Source organism: Camelus bactrianus, chromosome 9 (genome assembly GCF_048773025.1).
Source record: "Camelus bactrianus isolate YW-2024 breed Bactrian camel chromosome 9, ASM4877302v1, whole genome shotgun sequence".
NCBI lineage: Eukaryota > Metazoa > Chordata > Mammalia > Artiodactyla > Camelidae > Camelus > Camelus bactrianus.
The window spans coordinates 68,611,644-68,630,252 of NC_133547.1; the positions used below are offsets into that span (position 1 = coordinate 68,611,644).

An 18,609-nucleotide genomic window follows, 5' to 3' on the forward strand; every position below is an offset into this window, starting at 1 on the left:
GCCAGCCCCTTCACTTCTCTAACCCTAGCTCCTCGTTCTAAGAATTAAATTCTGCTCCAGTGTACCTAGCACAGGACCTAACACATAAGCGCCTAGTACAAGGTAGTCACTAATATTAATACGTAGTATCATGTTTCAAAATAAACATTTCACTTTACCCTTGCTTTCAAAAAGCAGGAGATATAAAACAGTCTTTATTTTTAAGATAAGTTTATAACTGCCAATATGTTTGCCTGGGCCTTCTCTAAATTAGGTAAAATTATGAATTAAATTTAAGGAGTGATGAGTTCTCTGTTTTAATAAAGTCTCATCTTATGGTAATAGGCATGATTCTAAAGAAAATCGTGCAGTTATCTTTCAGCAGCACAACATCGGGCTAGAATAGCTCATGCATTCATTTATTCATCCCTTCATTTACATATTCATTATCATGTGCAGGGCCCTATGTCATGTACTGGGCATAATATGGAAAAGGGTAAGTCACACTCCTTATCCTCACAGTCTAACAAGTTTAACAGGCAGTAAACACACACTTCTATTAAATTGGTTATGATACAGAAAAGCACAAAATGCCATTTTAGAAGTGAAAACGAAGGTCATGACTTACATCACACTACGCTTTGGGAAAACCTTCCTAAAGGAAATCACACATGCACCAACTTTTAAAGGGTAATTATGAATTTGTAAGATAATGAAAGGAGAAAGTGTATTTCAGGTGGCCCTGGCTGGAGACCTAGCCAGAGGATGAGTAGTGATCGGAGCCGCGCTCAGGGGTTCTTGGGGTTGAACTCAGAAGGCGCGCCATGAGTGCAGGACTCACAAGAGGCGTGGGAGGGGCGGTCAGATTGGGAGCTAAGACTCCCGGGGGTAGGGGTCTTCTGAACTCAGATGTGGGTCCAGCAGGTGAAGAGCTCCATGTACCACCCACATGAAGACCAGTCAAACTGAAAACTTCCAGAGAATCCAGCAGTGGGGGGTGACTCCCTCTTCCACCATGCTTAGTTCTCTCCTTTTTTATTTTGGAGGGTCCAGAATTTGAAGGCTGCTTCCTTTCCATAGTCCAAATATGAAGCAGAACCACAACACTGGGAAGCCCTGTCTTCTGGTCTTATTTCTCCTTTTCAGGCTGAGTTCCCTTAGAGGAACATTCTAAAGTCTCAGCGTGGATTACTCATCCTCTCTTCTCAAAAATAACCCATGACACTGTGCCTCCTGATAAACTCAGGAGTATCCAGGTCAGCCAAGACGTCTTTGCCCTTCAAGGAACACTCAGTGTGCTTATGACTACACCCTGAGAGAGGCAACTGAGGTTCTATTCTTTCAGAGTTTCTGCTCTCATTGGGAGAGATCCCACAACACTTCTCTTAGATTTTCAAATTATATTGTGTATCTGGTAGGCTGTCTTGTCCTGCAGTAATTCTGGAAGACAAAACTAAAAGCATCTCAGATTGCACAGTTGCCCCTTTATGCTTTAAAATCCAAAGACTCAAGACGGACCTCATTTCTCTAATCTCTACAAGCAAATTCATAGAAGCCTTCCCTCCTGAAGACTTGTATAAGGCTGATCTATCAGTCATAAACCTGAGCTTATGGCTTATTAATATTAAAGAGAGGGGGAAAATAAAGTTGCAACTAACATTGGAAAGATTAGCCTTGTTATTTCTTGATTTACACCGCCATCTCACACCAACATAATATGCCCTAGCCTACAGAACACACATATAACAGTTCATCTCCAGGCAGTACTTTAAGGGAATTAAAAAAAAAAAAAAGATAAGCCATCTTGCTTCTAATGGGTTTCTTTAGAAAGAAATCCTAAAGTATTCTTAATTAACCCACATGACTCTACCATCCCTTAATATATCTAATTGCATTTTCCCAGAATGCAGGTTAATTGCAGAAAAGAAAATACAGTTACGCAAAATTAGTTGATGTCCCACTCTGCAGAACATTTCTGATTATAGTATCTCTGATTCTTTTTCTAAGTTGCTTATATTGACTGCCTAAACTGTCTCATCAGATAATGTGGTAGGCAGAATCATGGCTCCACAAAGATGTCTACATACTAATCTCTGGAACCTGTGAACATAAAAGAACTTTGCAGATGTAATTAAGGACCTTGAAGTGAGAAGGTTATCCTAGATTATCTAGATAGGCCCAATATAATCACAAGGATCAGTGTAAGACTGAGCAGGAGAGGAGGAAAGAAGAGTTGTTACTCAATGGGTATAGAGTTTCACTGTTTCAAGATGAAAAAGTCCTAGAGTTCTGCTGCAAAACAAATAGTACATATAGTTAACACTACCATACACCTAAAAATGGTTAAGATGGTCAATTTTATGTCATGTGTTTTTCACACAATTAAAAGGGGGTGGGGGAGATAGGAGTGGTAAGAGAAGGTAATGTGACAACAGAAGCAGAGGTTGGAGTGATACAGGGCTTAGAAGCCAAAGAATATGGGCAGCCCCTCTAAGCTGGAAAGGTCAAGGAATGGATTCTCTCCTACAGCCTCCAAAAGGAACACAGCCCTGCTTACATCTTAATTTTAGCCTCAAAAGACTCATTTTGGATTTATGACCTCCAGAATATAGGGTAATAAATTTGTGTTGTTCTGAGCTAATACATGTGCAGTAATTTGTTACAGCAGCAATAGGAAACTAGTACAGACAATAATCCCTTCCATTTGCCCACTGGTTAATACCACTTTCTTATATGTTGCACAGTTTTGTTCTTGTAACCCTCCTCTGAGTTGGGCGAAACTTCAATGATTTGTTTTTCAGATAAGAGAACTGAGCTTTAGAGGATTCAATACATGTGTCTAAGGACAGACAGTGAGTTAGGGCTGTAAGGCAAAGGACTGATTCCTTGTCCAGTCTTTTCAGTATAGCAAGAAAAGTGGTAACAGGTCGCACCTGCATCAATTCTTGTACCAATACTTCTTTTTATTACCATGTAACTCACTCAAGCTATAAAATGGTAGTAAGGGACATTCTGGTCCTACTCTTCTGAAAGTTCCCCTTTGTATATACACCTGTCATGATTTACAAGCTGTACAGATATGCCCTCATGCCCCTTCTTAAGGACTGAATGGTCACAGGTTGAAGACCTAACTCCCAATATGATGATATTAGGAGATAGGGCATTTGGAAGATAATTAGATTTAGAATGAGGTCATGAGGGTAGAGCCCTCATGGTGGGATTAGTGTCCTTAAAAGAAGAGGAAGTGATACCAGAGTTCAGCCTTCTTTGATTGGAGACAATCTCCCCAGAGGATGGAGAGGCTCACTGCATCACTTCATCTAAGTAGACAAAGGCCAATTGACTGATCACCACACAACTCTGGAGCAACACTTCAAATGACACTTTCCAGAGAGAACAAACACAAGATTGGGTGTTTCATATACTTCATTTCATCTGCTCTTCACAACCATCTGGTAAGGCAGGTGCCCCAGGGATGCTGGATTGATTGATCAAGCAACCAATTGATTTTACTATTTTCACTATGTTAAGACAAACTGCTTTTTGAGAACATCAGGTTCTTATCTGCCTTCATATATCCATGGCTTACCCATCAGCATTAGCCACTCTTGTAAGCTTTAGGCCTTACCTGCTTCAGCTTTACAGTCAAGAGTTAGAGGAATGGCAGGTATGTCTTGCAATTAGATCTTTACATCAGAATGGATTTGATTTTTGATATCGATGAACAAACCCATTTGTCTATCCCTGCATTTAAGGACTAGAAATCCATCATGGTTATCTGCCAGCTGTTGGTTCACCCCAGTCATGGTTTCTTATTCAAAAATGCTTCCGAACCTCCAGAAAGTCCTCACTACATTTGCAGTTTGCAGGCATCTGAAAGGCTTGAATTTTTAATGAATTCCTAATGTACTCGCTCAAGCAAACAAGGAAATTATAACCATGGAACATTACATTTCAGACATTAATCATAATTACTTAATAATACCAAACAAGGAGATTTTATTGCAAACTGTGACTTCTTATTTAACTTCAGAATCAGAATAATTGTCACATTTGCACATATTCTAAATGATATCACATATTTCCAAATGCCTACATTAAACAGTTTAGTCATAAAGAAATATTTTGTCAGCTAATTTAATTTAATTGCATGGCATAATCATTTCACCTATTTCTCTAAAAACAGGTATTTTAATAAGAGAACTGCAAGGAGGTTATAAAAATCTTACTTTCTCAATTGCCAGAGAAGGTCTCTGCTGAAAGTTACGAGACAATTACAGATTCGGGGAGTTTCTATAGTTCTTCAATGTATTTGTTATATACCATTAGTCACCAGTGAAGCCCTTCACTAATAGCAATACCCTTCAACAATAGCCCCAGAGAATTTAACACTGATTGATGGCAGGTCACCTGGAATTGGTTGGCAGAATTTCCAATTTTCTGTTGGGAAATTGCTTATTTCTCCAAGTCTATTCCCATTTTTACAAGTGGACAGCAAGCTGAGATTATACATTATTATGTGTCTACATATAAAATTGTGATGGATGGTGTCACACATTTAAAGTGAGTTAAGCATTTAATTTCAGATTTTAAAAGTTTAAAGAAGTTTAAAATGTATTTTTAATCTTTCTCAGGAATTCTTGGACTGATCCATACTGGGGGAAATACTGAGAGATTGCCTAAGAATTGTCATTTATATGGAATATTATTTTCATTAAATTACCATTTTGGATTCTCAAAGCAGTAGCACCATAACTTTCTTGTAAGTACTATATCTAAGGATCTCAAGCTTATCAAAAGACTGAAGGGATAAATAGGTTCTTTTCTTAACAGGACTAACACTAAATCTGGCAAAGAGGAGAGGAAAGTAAACAACCAAAACTCAAAAGCCACGTTAAAATCAGAATACAAAGGTTTCCATTTACATTAAACTGTCGTTTGAAAACATGTATTAGGTGTCAATTTTTTTTCTATTCGTTTTTTTATTTTATTTTTTAACATTTTTTATTGATTTATAATCATTTTACAATGTTGTGTCAAATTCCAGTGTAGAGAACAATTTTTCAGTTATACATGAACATACATATATTCATTGTCACATTTTTTTCTCTGTGAGCTACCATAAGATCTTGTATATATTTCCCTGTCAATTTTAAAAGTGTGTATTTAGGATGCTAAAATATCATAGGTTACAGTAATAGTATGATATACGTTTGTACATAGAAACTCAACCAAATTCTTAAATTAAGCATTAAGTAACTGGCTGCCTATATAAAGATATTAGAGGCAACAGGTAACAATCCAATGGTAACTTTGAAATTTAGGCAATATGGGTTACTCTGGAGAAACAAACTAGCAAACCCTCAAAGTTGGTAATGTTCCATACAGTTGTTTAATCTACCTGAAGATTAAAAATGTCTTTATCACTTAAGTTTTTTAATTAAAAAACTTGTAAAAAATAGAAACACAAAGAACAAAGTTTAAATTTTTATGGAAAATTCAAAGAAGAACAAATTAAACTGAATTCTCTCTACTCAGAAATAATTACTATTAACATTTTGCTTCTTTTTGAAACACACAAAGATGTATGAAGATGTATGTATATGAAGAGACAGAAAGAGAAAGAGGGAGAATACTGGACAGTGAAAAGCCTGCTTTGCAAACTATACCTTTTTTACACTCTATTCTGAACATTTTTACCACATTAAAATATACATAATTTATTTATTTCTAAAAATGACATTTTAAAGTCTCCATAGAATTTCATTATATGGATTAACTAATGCATTTGGTCAGTAACCTACTGGATGGACATTTAGCTTGTTTTGTTTCTGTTATTTATTCATTAAATGATTATTTACAGAATATTTGTTAATTGCTCAATATCTACCCTGTCCCAGATAGGGAATACAAAGCGTCTATTCTCACAGAGTTTACATTTCTGGGACTGAGAGGTAAAGACAGATAAGAAAAACAATGCACACAAATAAATCTGGCAGTTGGTGATTAAGTCCTACAATAAAACTATAATAATCATAATAAAGCAGGATGAGGAGACAGAGAGTGATGAGAAGAAATAGGTGGTCTCTATGACAAGAAGACCTCCGATCAGGGATCTGAATGAGGGCAGGCATTAGCCAAGTGGAAATGTGGGCAACAAGTCTTCCAAATTCAGTAAAATAAGAGGCAAAAAATGGAGTATTCAGGGCATGTTTATATAATAAAAAGGAGAAAACTGTATATTAAAAAAAAACAACACCTTTTGTGTCTGCATCTTTACACATATATCCTTGGGAAAAAATATTCCCAGGAGATTATAAAGTCAAAAATATGCTCATTTTTTTAATCAAAATTCTTCTCTGTATCTTATGAAAGGAAAATTTTTAACTGAAATCATTCTTTTTAAAACCCTCAGTGTTATGTCTCATTACTTAGTGAAGTATTGAGAATCTGAGAATTAGTGCACTCTCAAGAATCTGCTACGTATGTTTCTGTCATTTACATGTACAACCAGGCTATCAGTTGACATTAGTCAACAGTTGTCGGTGATAAATGTCAGCGTGCCATGATTTGCATGACAGTTATTTTGCATATGTTCCCTACCAGACTATGAGCTCAGAAAGGATAAGACCCTCCCTGTACCGCTGCACATGACAGCACTGCACATCCCAGAGATTCTGTAACTGCATGACTGATGTTGTATAACATTTCCTGTTTTGTATTAAATCCACCCCTTAAGCAGTGAGAATGGTGACTGTGTAGAGCTTGTCATTAGATCAGCATCCAGCAGAAAAGCCTACCACATAGGAGATAGTCTATATGTGCCTTGGATGAATCAATCAATAAAAACATCTTACTTACATTATAATTGAGATAAGGACTAGCTAATAGACAAAGAATAATAATTACTTAATTTTAAGTGGTCAATAGGTTATCAAAATGTACCAGCAATCCTCAGCCCCAGGAGGCTCTTTATGTGACTTCTAGTTGCTCAGTGGTCACTCAAAGACTGCACAGTTGACCCTTTAACAATAGGGGCTTAGGGAACCCCACCCCTCCACACAGTTGAAAATCCACCTACAATTTAGTTTGCCATCAGTCGTTCCTCCATATCTCAGGTTCCACAACTGCAGATTCAACCAGCCGGGGATTGGGTAGTGCCGTAATATTTAGTATTGGAGAAAAAAAATCCACGTATAACTGGAACCATGCAGTTCAAACTCGAGTTGTTCAAGGGTCAAAAGTATATTGTCTTAAGAGTCTCTAATCTTAAAATCCTTTTAATCCTATGTGCTAATCCCACAGCTCTAAGCATGCTTCATAGAACAGGGAATGTAAAATACCTCTCAGCAATTACCAATCATTTGTGTATACATGTATTGAATGCCTAGTGTAGGCCAGGAGTTGAATTAGGAGCTAGAGACAGTATACTGACATGGCTCGTGTGCATGGGAGGAGACATTTTTGAGCACATAGTTCTGGGAATGTGACACTTCTCCATACACTTTCAGAGAGATTCAGTTTTGTTGTTTGTTTTGCATGCCAGTTGATGGGTTAAATTTACTGTATCAAATAAATACTAAAATGGCCAAGTGAACAGAAGTAGGGCCTTTGGTCCTGCCTATTCTAACTCCTGACAACCTTTTCCATTTCCTCGGACACTCCTCACCCTTCCCTCAGTGACTGATTAACACTAAGATAAACCAAGCCCTTTCCAGCCTCAGGACCTTGGAATGGCTGTCTTCCATGTTCATGATCTGAGCCACCTGCTCCTCGCTTTTCAACATGACTGGTCCCTGGACTTTAAGGCCCCCAACATCAAAGTCCCCTTAGAGCTGTAGTCTCTGACCACCCTACACCAAGTGTCGCCCCTCCCCAGTACATCGTTACTTCTCCTTCACATAACCCACTTTGTTTCCTTCATAACTCTTATAGCTAGCCGTAATGATTTTATCACCAGCAAAGCCCATTAACAATTCCTGGGATATAAAAATAGACTCTGAGTAATAAAATAAAGTCCAGCCATTTTTCCCCCTTGTGCTTTGCCTAGTTTCACTTGCATATAGGGTATCACATGCAGAGGCCTTGCACCCGGCACTTCAGACGCAAGTTCCTAGTGCAAAAGAACTACACCAGACAGCCCAGCTCAGCAGGCCGTGTGCCTGAGCCCTGCACCTCGATCTGGAGCCGTGAGCAGCAGGCCTGTGCCCGACCACACTGCCCCCCTCCCACTGGCAAGAACCCCCTAGAGCAGCCCCGTCCACAGACAGTGGGGAGCACACGTGCCCGAGAGCGCAAGCCCACATCTCTCCTTCTTCGATCAAAGAATAAAGCTTTCCTTTGCTCCTGAACCAAAGCCAGTCTCCTTCTATTGGCTCCAACAACACCAGGCAGGCAGATCCTGGCTGGGGCCGGACTCGAAAGGGTAGGTAACAAACTTAGACAACCCAGGTGAGAGGGACCGTGGCCTTTTTGCCTGCACCTTTCCACAAGGCTCACCCCAGCCAGCTCCAGCAGGAGGACAGCAGAGGCTCTGGGATGTTCACGTGAGGATGACTGACTCTGGTCTCTGAGTACACCCTGACCGGGTGGAACAGCGGGGACCCCAAGGCTGAATTCAGAGCAACTCTGCCCAGCAACCCCATACCTGGGTGTGGTGCACACAAAGGTAGCCCCCAGAGTAATCTGGACTATGCCTCCTTGAGGAGATCACACTGTGGCGTCCCTGGTGATCAGAGACTGAAACTCACACGTCTGCCCCTGCCTTTGTCTGGCCTTCCTGCATTACCAGCCCCCAGGGGACAGTGGGGGACCTGTGGACAAAAAGGAGCTGTGGCAGTCTCGCCCCCTGTTTTACCGGTAGTGTTGTCCTCTTACCTCCCATCCAAGGTAGCAGCAGCCACACGAGGGCTTTTTGCCATCTTTCCCAACCAGTAGTATTCTCCATTATCACTTTCGGTTTGATAAAGGAAAGTGGCCAGAGCTGTGAGCCAAGAGATAAGATGCAGAAAATGCCCAGGTCACGAGGACCACCTGACAAAATGAAATGAGGACGCTCCATCTGAATTCAGAAAAAGGCACCAGGGATGCCCAAGTGAGAAAGGCTTCCGAGGTGGGTACATGACTGGTGACTTGACCTCTTCTGATCAGTGCTAGTTTCTCTGAAGTGGGCTGGGGAGCCCTGTGAGCCCCTCGCAGGACCAAGAACCCCATGACTGGGAAGCTTTGTGAGCTGCCGGCAAGAAAAAGAAACACCCACCCACCACCTAACCTCTCCTTCTCCTTCAGCTTCTAAGGCGAAACGAGGGTGATTCTTTATTGACTGAGGTTCCATGGGCTCTCCTCCCAGTGTTAGCACAGGAGACCGCTGCCCCAGCGATCTGGTGAGTCCCCAGTGGGGATCCCTCTGGCCTTCAGCTCTCACCCAGCAGGAAATCTGGAAAATCCTCCTTTTTGGTGGAAACGAGGAAACAGAAGATGCCCATCTCGGACAGCTGTGCCGCTCCCTAAGGGACCAAGTTGGTCTGGAACTAAGAGGGCTACGCTGCTCTGGCCCTGAGGCAGTCCCATCTAACCTCCTGTAGGACATGCCGGCTGAGGACGGACTATCTCAAGCACATGCTGTTACAAATTCAAGGGGGACCCCCACTTAGAATTCTCGCCATTCGGACAAGACCTCCTATTTAGGTCTTTTGAGGAATCCATTAACAGTGTGGTGCCAGTTCCAAATTTCCCAAACCAGAAATCTTATTTGGATCAAATCTTGTGACATTTGTGTGGCAACAAATCACTCCAACCACCCTCTCAGTAGTTAGAAATAAATCCAAAACAGAACATTAAGGTATGGGGAACCAAACACCCACCATTATCGAAGGATAACGGTTACAGTGCCTCCTGCAGAGCTGAAAGTTTTTCAGGTATCACCCCTTGAACCCAAAACAGTTAACCCTCCTATGGAATACAGCCTGGCCCCAATACCAGCTGGGAGATGGGGAAAGCTGGCCTGTCAGTGGGTCTCTAAATTACAACACCAGTTTACAATTGAACCTGCTGTGCCAAAAACAAAAGAAATGGGATGAAATTCCCTGTGTCCAGTTCTTTATGGCCTTATATCAGAACAAAGGCCTTCAAAGGAATGTGGGCTCTCCTCCACTGAGGTAATACCATCCTTGACCCTCCCCTGAGGACCTTCTTGACCTCCTCCCTAACCCTCCTTCTACTGCTCCCTCCCTACCCACTCCTTTTATACTTCCTGGTTTGGGCCACAAACTCAAGGGCCCCTCCTCCCAGAACCTAGTCCAGCAACTGCACGAAGCAGGACTAATTACCAGCCAGGGTCCAACAGGTATATGGAGGGCCCATCCAGGTATATGTCCCATATACCACTTCTGATCTGCATAACTGGACAAGTCATAATTAGGAGTAGAGGGAAAATCCAGAGGGGTTCCTAAATCTGATCAGGGGAATTTTTCAGACCCATGGCTCCACTCAGGCTGACACCCAAAGCCTCCTCAATGTACTCCAAACAGGGAGCAGGGATGGGGGAGGGGGACATCGGGGATGGGGTGGGGGGAAGTCTATTCAAAAGTCAGAGAGGAAACAGACATATAGAACAGAAACCATGCAGGTCATGCTATTTTCAGATGGAGGGATCAAATGATCCCAGATAACAAACCCAAGTGGGACTATCAAGACAGTGCAGAAGGGGGTGGAAGACAGAGCTTGACCCATTATAAAAATATCATCCCAAAGGGAATTGAGGCAGCAGGAAATAAACCAGCGGAATAAGATAAGGGAAATCAATCAGGAGACAATGGAAAGCCCTTTGGCATTCCTACAACGCTTCAGGGAATGCCTCCCAATCTATATGACCACTGCCCCTGAGTCACTAGAAGGGAATGCAATCCTGAGGTCATATTTCATTTCCCAAAGTGCCCCCAACATTAGACACAAACTTCAGGGACTAGAAACAGAACCAGATACCCCTACCTTTTGCTTGGTCAAGGTTGCCTACTGTGTGTTTAATAACCAAATACAGGGGAGGAAAAGTCAGAGGATAAAAAGGCACGGAGGCAAGCCCACCTACTGGCTTTTGCTCTCCTGTGTCAATGGGTCAGCACAGGACTCTGCACAAACCACCCACAGAGACCCTCAACTCCAGTGAGTGACCTCCAGCCCTCACTAAAGGGCAGCAAGCCAAGGAAATGAGGACCCGATTGTTAGTGCAGGCAGATAACTAGATATGAGCAGAGAAAGGGGTAGGGAGGCATAAGCCAAATGACAGGAAACCATACATCTTGTAAACAACAGGGCTCCTTGGCACTGACAGAAAAAAGCAGAAACCTCCAGAATGATAAGAGATCACACATTTTGGGATGACAAGTGTCCTGGAGGCAAGAAAAGAAAGGTGGGAAAAGGCAGGAATCTCCAGTGTCTGACTGTAACCTTTTGCTCGTTATGTCCTCTTTAAAATAAAATTAGCCTTGCAGATTAGAAGTATTCATCATGCACCGATGTTACGACACTTCCAGCCAAGACCAAGTAAGGACAAAGTCCCTCCTCCCCTTGGAAAGGTGGCGCTGGGATGAAAATCAGGACTACAACCCCAAACCCTTCCCTCCCCAATGAATATTCTGCTAGTATTCATTTTTACACCCAATGTAACCAACTTGCCAAAGAAACTCAGCACAGCTGCTCACCTGAGCCTTCCCGCCTTCCCCGTGAGAGAGTACTATCTATAGCTTAATAAATCCTAACTTTACTTTCTTGACCTGTGTGTCTCATCTCTGAATTCTTTCTGCAAGGAGACAAGAACCTAACTGCCAACAACACAATCAATGTACCATATGCAAATGAAAGGGACGCTGGAAGAGAGAATGCCCTCGCCACCACTGAAGGGGGACAGAAATGGCAAGTCATGGCCACTAACCTTAAAGGTATATGCTCCAAAGAAATGAAGAACCATGGTGCTGGGGCTCCTAAGCTGGCACTCCAATTGTCACCCTCCCAGCCCTCCCCCAGAAGCCCCAGCTGACATTGGACATAGGGGAAAAGTCTGTCAAATTCTTAGTCAACACTTGTACCATTTACCTGTTTTTGAACATCAGATCAGGCAAACTGGGTCACAAGAGTTGTAAACTTACGAGGTTATCAGGGAAGCCCCAAGAATGGGCATTCATAGAGCCAACAGAATGTAAATTAGATGAACACACGCTCACCCATTCCTTCCCATGTGTCCCCAAATGCCCTATATTCCTGCTAGGAAGAGATTGGGGGCTACTATCCGCCCAATGAGAGACAAACTAGAGACCGATGTCCCCTTAGACCAAGGGCACAATAATGATATTGGCTGAGGGCAAACCTCCTGGGACAGAGCAAGTCAAATCTCCCTGGAGTAAATCCCAAAGTCTGGGCCCAGGGGTGGGTGGGATGAGCTGTAGGACCCAGTCCAGGCCGAATAGTTCATCTAAAACCCAGACATACATAGCCCAATAGAAAACAGTACCCTCTCTACTGGGGGGCCTTGTTGGGCACTGCCCCTGTTACACAGGGCCTTATTGACCAGGGCCTAATTAGACCATGCCAGTAAGCCTATAATACCCCCATTCTTCCCATAAAGAAACCCAATGGGGAGTATCAGATGGTACAGAACCTCACGGCAATCAGTGAAGCCACCGGGGATATACATCCCATAGTCCCTAACCCCTACACCCTGCTGGCTACTCTACTGTCACCAGGGCCTGATACTCTGCATTAGGCTTAAAAGATGCCTTCTGTGTTCCATTAGCCCCAAACTCACGAGAAATTTTTGCTTTTGAGTGGCAAGCCCCAAACACACAACAACAAATCCTGCTGGACAGTCCTAACCCAGGGTTCAAAAATTCTCCCACCATCTCTGGGGAAACTTTAGCTAAAGACCTAAAAGATCGACGTCTGGAAGAGGGAACCCTCCTCCAGTATGTAGACGACATTCTGATCACCAGCCCTACCAAAGACGCCTCTGACAAAAACACTGTAACCACCCCGAACCACTTAGCCGATAAAGGACATAAGGTGCCCAAGAAGAAGGCTCATGTATCACAGACCAGAGTGACCAGTTTAGGCTTTATTCTCACAGAAGGTCAGAGAAGCCTACTCTGGGACAGAAAGAAGCCAAGTGCAGCTTCGCCCCTCTTAAAACTAGAGAACAGCTTAGGGGTTTCCTGGAGGTGGCTGGGTTTTGCCACATCTGGATCCCTAACTATGGCCTATTAGCTAGGCCTCTATATAAAAAGTTGAAAGGAAGGATGATGAGCCTTTAAAATGGAATTCAGAATGCAAAGGGGCCTTTCCAGAATTGAAAAAGTGATTACTGGGGTAGGATATAGCTCAATGGTAGAGTGCATATGCATGAGGTCCTGGGTTCATTCCCCAGTACCTCCATTTAAATAAATAATAAATAAATAAAAGCCTAATTACCTCCGCCGCCCCCCTCCCCACACCAAAATAAATAAATTAATTTAATTTAACTTTAAAACAGAAAGAAAGAAAAAGCAATTACTTCAGCCCCTGCCCTGGTCCTCCCAGATTTAGCTAAACCCCTCGACTTTTAATTTACGAGAGAAGAGGAATCGCCCTTAGCGTATTAGCTCAAAACCTGGGACCCTTTACTTGGGTGACTGCTTATTTCTCTAAACAATTAGATCAAATCGCTAAGAGATGACCTCCTTGCCTACGGGCAGCAGCAGCAACTACAGCACTGCTGAAACATTAACCTTTGGCCAGCCAATCACTATATGAACTCCCTACACCAGATTTAGGCTTTAGTTAAGTTCTAAGGGAACAGAATGGCTATCCCCTGGAAGGTCGATTCAAGTTCAGACTACGCTTTAGACAATTCAGTGGCTACCATAAAAACCTGTCATGCGATAAATCCTGCCACCCTGCTACCCACAGAAACGGGGCCCCGGGAGCATGACTGTAAGAAACCATAGACACCATCTATTCCAGTAGCCCCAACCTAGGAACTGAGCCTCTCCCAAACGCCGAAGAGAAATGGTTCACAGACAGGGGCAGTTTTATGAGAGAGGGAAAAAAAAAGGCTGGTGGGATATGCAGTGACCTCCCAGACCCAAGTAATAGAATCAAGAAGCCTACCCCCAGGGACTTCTGCCGAAAAGGTGGAGCGGATAGCCCTCACCCCCGCCTTAGAGCTTGGGATAGGAGAGCTCACAAACGTTTATACTGATCCCCGGTTTGCGTCCATCCTACACGCACACAGGGCTGTGTGGAAGGAAAGGGGTATGCTTCCTGCAGAGACTAAATAGGTGAAACACGGCTTAAGCACACTGAAGCTCTTAGAAGCAGTACATCTTCCCCAAAAGGAGGCAGTGACTCATTGTAAGGGGTCACCGAAAGCGGACGCAGAGGTAATAAAGGGAAACAAGGTGACTGCAACTGCCAAAGGGCGGCCCTAGAACCAGCCACTTGGCAGCCACCCCTCACACGTCGAAGGCCAGATCTATCCAATTATTCCCCAATCTACACAAAGGAAGAAGTAGATAAAGCCCAAAAAAATGGGGCTTCAGGGGAGACCTAGGAGGCCATGGGTGGCTAGTTAATGAACGTGGCCGCCGTACTTCTTTCCCCAAACTGCAACTAGTCAAACCATCAAGGAGGCTCATCAAGGAGCTCACTGTGGGAGGAAAGCCCTATATAACTGGTTAGTTGACGTCATGGTGACTCCTGGCATGATCAGTATAATCAGTCGGGTGGTTGAGACACGTCCCATGTGCTCCTGCTAATATTCAGGCTATGTATCTTAAACAGTCTGAGGTCGTGGTCCAGACACAGAAACTGCTTTTAACCAGAGAGGCTAGTTTTGTTTTATCAACACGATGCCACAAAGGAAAAACCAGGCTGAACCGCTGGCTCAGGTTCAGTCTGAGGCTAAAAGTTACTGCTTTCCTTGCCTTAGGTCTATCCCTGTGTTTCCATACCAACCCCTGAGAGCTGAAGGACACCTGCCCTGATTCACCTCTGTTTGCTTCAAAAGTACCTTGTGTTTGGCAGAGATTCTTTGCAGCAGTACTTGGAGAGACAGGTGTTTTGAGCGCTACACTGTAGTCAGCCGCCCCAAACCGGCTGACTTGACCACGGGAGTGCGCCTGCGCAGATAAAATCTGGAGGTATCTTGAGAGCTACCTGCCTGATTACCACGCTAAGATTTCCACCTAAAGAAGGGGGTTGTACTCTGCTAGGAACAATTTGTGCCAGGTGCAAGGGAGCCTAAGGGCTATTCCTGGAAATCTCTGCCCTTTCCCCAGTTTCTGATGATGCACCTGCCTCTTACTCCTTAAGCCCCCACTTCCCTCCCTTCGGGAACAAAGTGCCTTTAGAGCACGAGCTCCCCTTCCCCACTCTGGCCATTGAAGAAAAGCCTGTCTCACTCACACCAAACTCAGTTTCGTTATTCGCAGCATGAACCTGAGCGGAAAAGTACTCCCTGAAGGAGCGAGGTGGCGGGGGGGGGGGGGGGGGGGGCCGGGGCAGGGGGCGGCTTCAGTCCAGCTAGGACGCCAGAGGGGCTTGCACCTAATTCAGGAACATCTTTTGTCTCCAGAAAGTAAGACAAATGGTGGTCGCTCAGGGATACGAACGGTTAGGGCCGAGCCCTGGTGACAAATGGACCTAGAGGTAGCTGGGGAGAAGTTCTGCTCCTCTACCCAGGGTCATAACGATGCCCAAAATCAGCAGGAAGTAGTTACAGACGACAGATCTGCGCCCCTCAAGAATGAGGAGCAGGACAAAAGACAGAGGAAGGATTTGTCACCGGCAAAGCCCATTAACAATTCCCGGGAAGTAAAGATAGAATCTGGATAATAAAGTCTAACCTTTTTTTTTTTTTTCTTTTCCTTTGCGCTTAGTCTAGTTTCACTTGCTCGTAGGGTGCGCCGTGCAGAGGCCTTGTACCCGGCCCTTCAGACCTAAGTTCCTGATGCAAAACGACTGCGCCCGACATCTCAGTTCCCAGGCTGCACGCAGAAGTGCGGCACAGGGCGCCCCCGCTTCAACATGGCGGCGGCGGGCCACGTGCAGAGATGCTGCGCCCGGCACTGCGATCGTCAGCCTGAGCAACGCGCCTGCGCCAGACCCGCAGGCACTCCACCCCTGCCCTCTACTGACAAGGACCCTGTGAAGCAGCACCCGCCCCCTACCCCTGCTGACAGCCTGCCCCGGAAAGCCTCTAGAGTGTAAACTCGTGTCTCTCCATTCTTTGATCAAAGGATAAAACTTTCCTTTGCTTCTGAACCAGACTTGGTATCATTCTACTGGCTTGAACGACACCGGACAGGAGGACCCTCTTTGGGGTCCCAACTCAAAAGGGTCAGTAGATAAACAAGAACTTTATACTGTATAGCACAGGGAATTATATTCAATATCGTGTAGTAACCTATGGTGAAAAACAGTATGAAAACGAATATATGCATGTTCCTATAAAAATAAAAAAAGACCCACTGAAAGAGGCTAGAGGCAAGTCAGTGAAGAGATAAGAAATTATTACTGGAAAATGAAAGGAAGGAGATTCACATTATACAGCAGAAAAATATTTGGTAAAACTCTCAACTCCAATAACAAAAAAAGATTAGATCAGGCACCTAATGAACCTGTAGCTCCATGGGAGGAAAAGAAATAATACAACGTTAGTAGTACGTGTTCATTGCTACTGCTTGTGTTTACGAGGTGTTAACTAAGACAGGGGAGCTCACAAAATAACTGGATGATTTGCAAGCAGGAATGAAAAAGTACAGAGAAAATCTTCAAATTTAAGGACTTGTAGGGTTGAAAAAGGCAAGTGACTCTCAAACAGTATTAGAAATGTTTAAGAAATGCTTTGAGCAAAAAAGGGCAGATTAAAATTCAGAACTGCATGAAGGATCAAATCAAGAGTTGCTCATCACACAGATTTTTGAAACATGGGAATCGATCAGATCACCTCAGAGTAAGTATCTGAGCCTCACCATAAAGACTGCAGTACCCAGAAACTCCTTTCAGTTAAACAAAGTGTCATATTCTCACAGTACCAGCAATTAAATCCAGAAGGATAAGTACAAGGTCTAAAAATCAAAGGACATCATCACAACATAAGTAAATCAGACCATCATGCTGTACACCTTAACACTTATATTTTGATGTCTGTCAATTATTTCTCAATAAAACTGGAAAAAAAAAAAAGTCAGTAACAATGTTGTTGATCAGTTTCTTGTTTACTTGTTGTCAGGCTCCCCCACCAGAATGTGAGCTCCAGTTACCACGTCTCTCCTACTCATTTCAGTGCCCCAAACCTCACCAGCCCGGTAATAGGCTTTCAGTAAATATGAGACCCAAAATACAACTAAAGGAATGGGAGAATGCATGAGCAGACTTTGATTACAGACATCCCAGGACAGACTAGTTTCCAAGTATGACCTGCAGCATGTAACTCGAACAACATTCCATTGAAAGGAGCATTCCCTAAAGAAGTTCCTAATTCCTCATCTAGAGTTATCACATGTTTGCACACACAACCAATAAACTAAAATGAATGATATGGAATACATGATGATATGCTTTTAATCCTTTATGCAAAGCATAATATAGGATAATATTAGAAAAAAACACTTTCTTCCTTTCAAAACATCACAGTTCATCATTCTACTCAGGGCAACTGTGCACCAACCCCTGATGGCAGTATGTTTACAATTTCTTTATCCACCTCTCCTTTGGTGTACTGCCATCCACTTGCTAACTACACATCCTCAATAACATATTTAGAAGTCTAACCCTGGTCAGAAGTAGAAGTTCCCTTTCTCTTTGGCAGTGATGGCCAAGTCTCTGGTGCTCTGAGTAACTATTAACATCGTAATTAGTCACATAGATGTGCATTTTATTCAGTGTATTCATTGTTACTTGAAATTATTTTGTCTCTCCAATGACACAGGTCAGCTCCATGACAACAGAAATCTTGTCATAATTGTTCTCCTTATATCCTTCACCCTATCCAATCCCCAGTCATAAAACAGTACTGGACTCAAAGCTGGTACTTAATACATTTTTGAATGAAAGAACAAATGACTGAATAAATGAATGAAACAATGAACTGTGTCTCAGTGTTACCTATTTCATGTGTAAGATGTCTCTCTATTCTTGACTGTTTCACCAGCTTTCTCTGTACTGGGTTACCCATATAAACACAGGCAGAATATAGACATATAGCTTCAGTCAATGGTCTATATTTATAGAATAAACCCAAATTGAATGATGTTACCTTTGCGTCCCATGTTCTTCATATGCAAAGTCGGTGAAGCAGACACTGTCATTGCTCTGACACCATCTGCGCTTCTTACATACCAAGGACTGCTTCCTGTACCTCTGACTGAGGATGTTTTTGGAATATGGTAACATGATAGTGCCTAGGAATTAATGCCCCAGAGGCAACCCTCAACAAATGAGGGGTAGGAGTTGGTGGATAAAATCTCCAGCTTCCATGTCCTTCAGTGGAACAATTCTGAGGCATGTTCTATTCAGGATTTCCAGTGGCATTTGAGCCCCAGTTGCCCATGGCAGACACCACTCATTAACAGAACTTCATTTGGGTTTCCTCCCTTCCTT

The 18,609-nt window shown here is 43.2% G+C and overlaps 1 long non-coding RNA gene across 1 annotated transcript in view; it reads right to left on the reverse strand.

Annotated features, from left to right (window-relative positions):
* Positions 1-16,216, reverse strand: part of LOC123611944 (uncharacterized) — a 151,598-nt gene extending 135,382 nt beyond the window's left edge. The window contains exon 1 of the long non-coding RNA XR_006719060.2: positions 15,852-16,216. This is a non-coding gene — a long non-coding RNA (uncharacterized LOC123611944). The remainder of the gene's footprint in view (positions 1-15,851) is intronic.
* Positions 16,217-18,609: the final 2,393 nt, after the last annotated feature.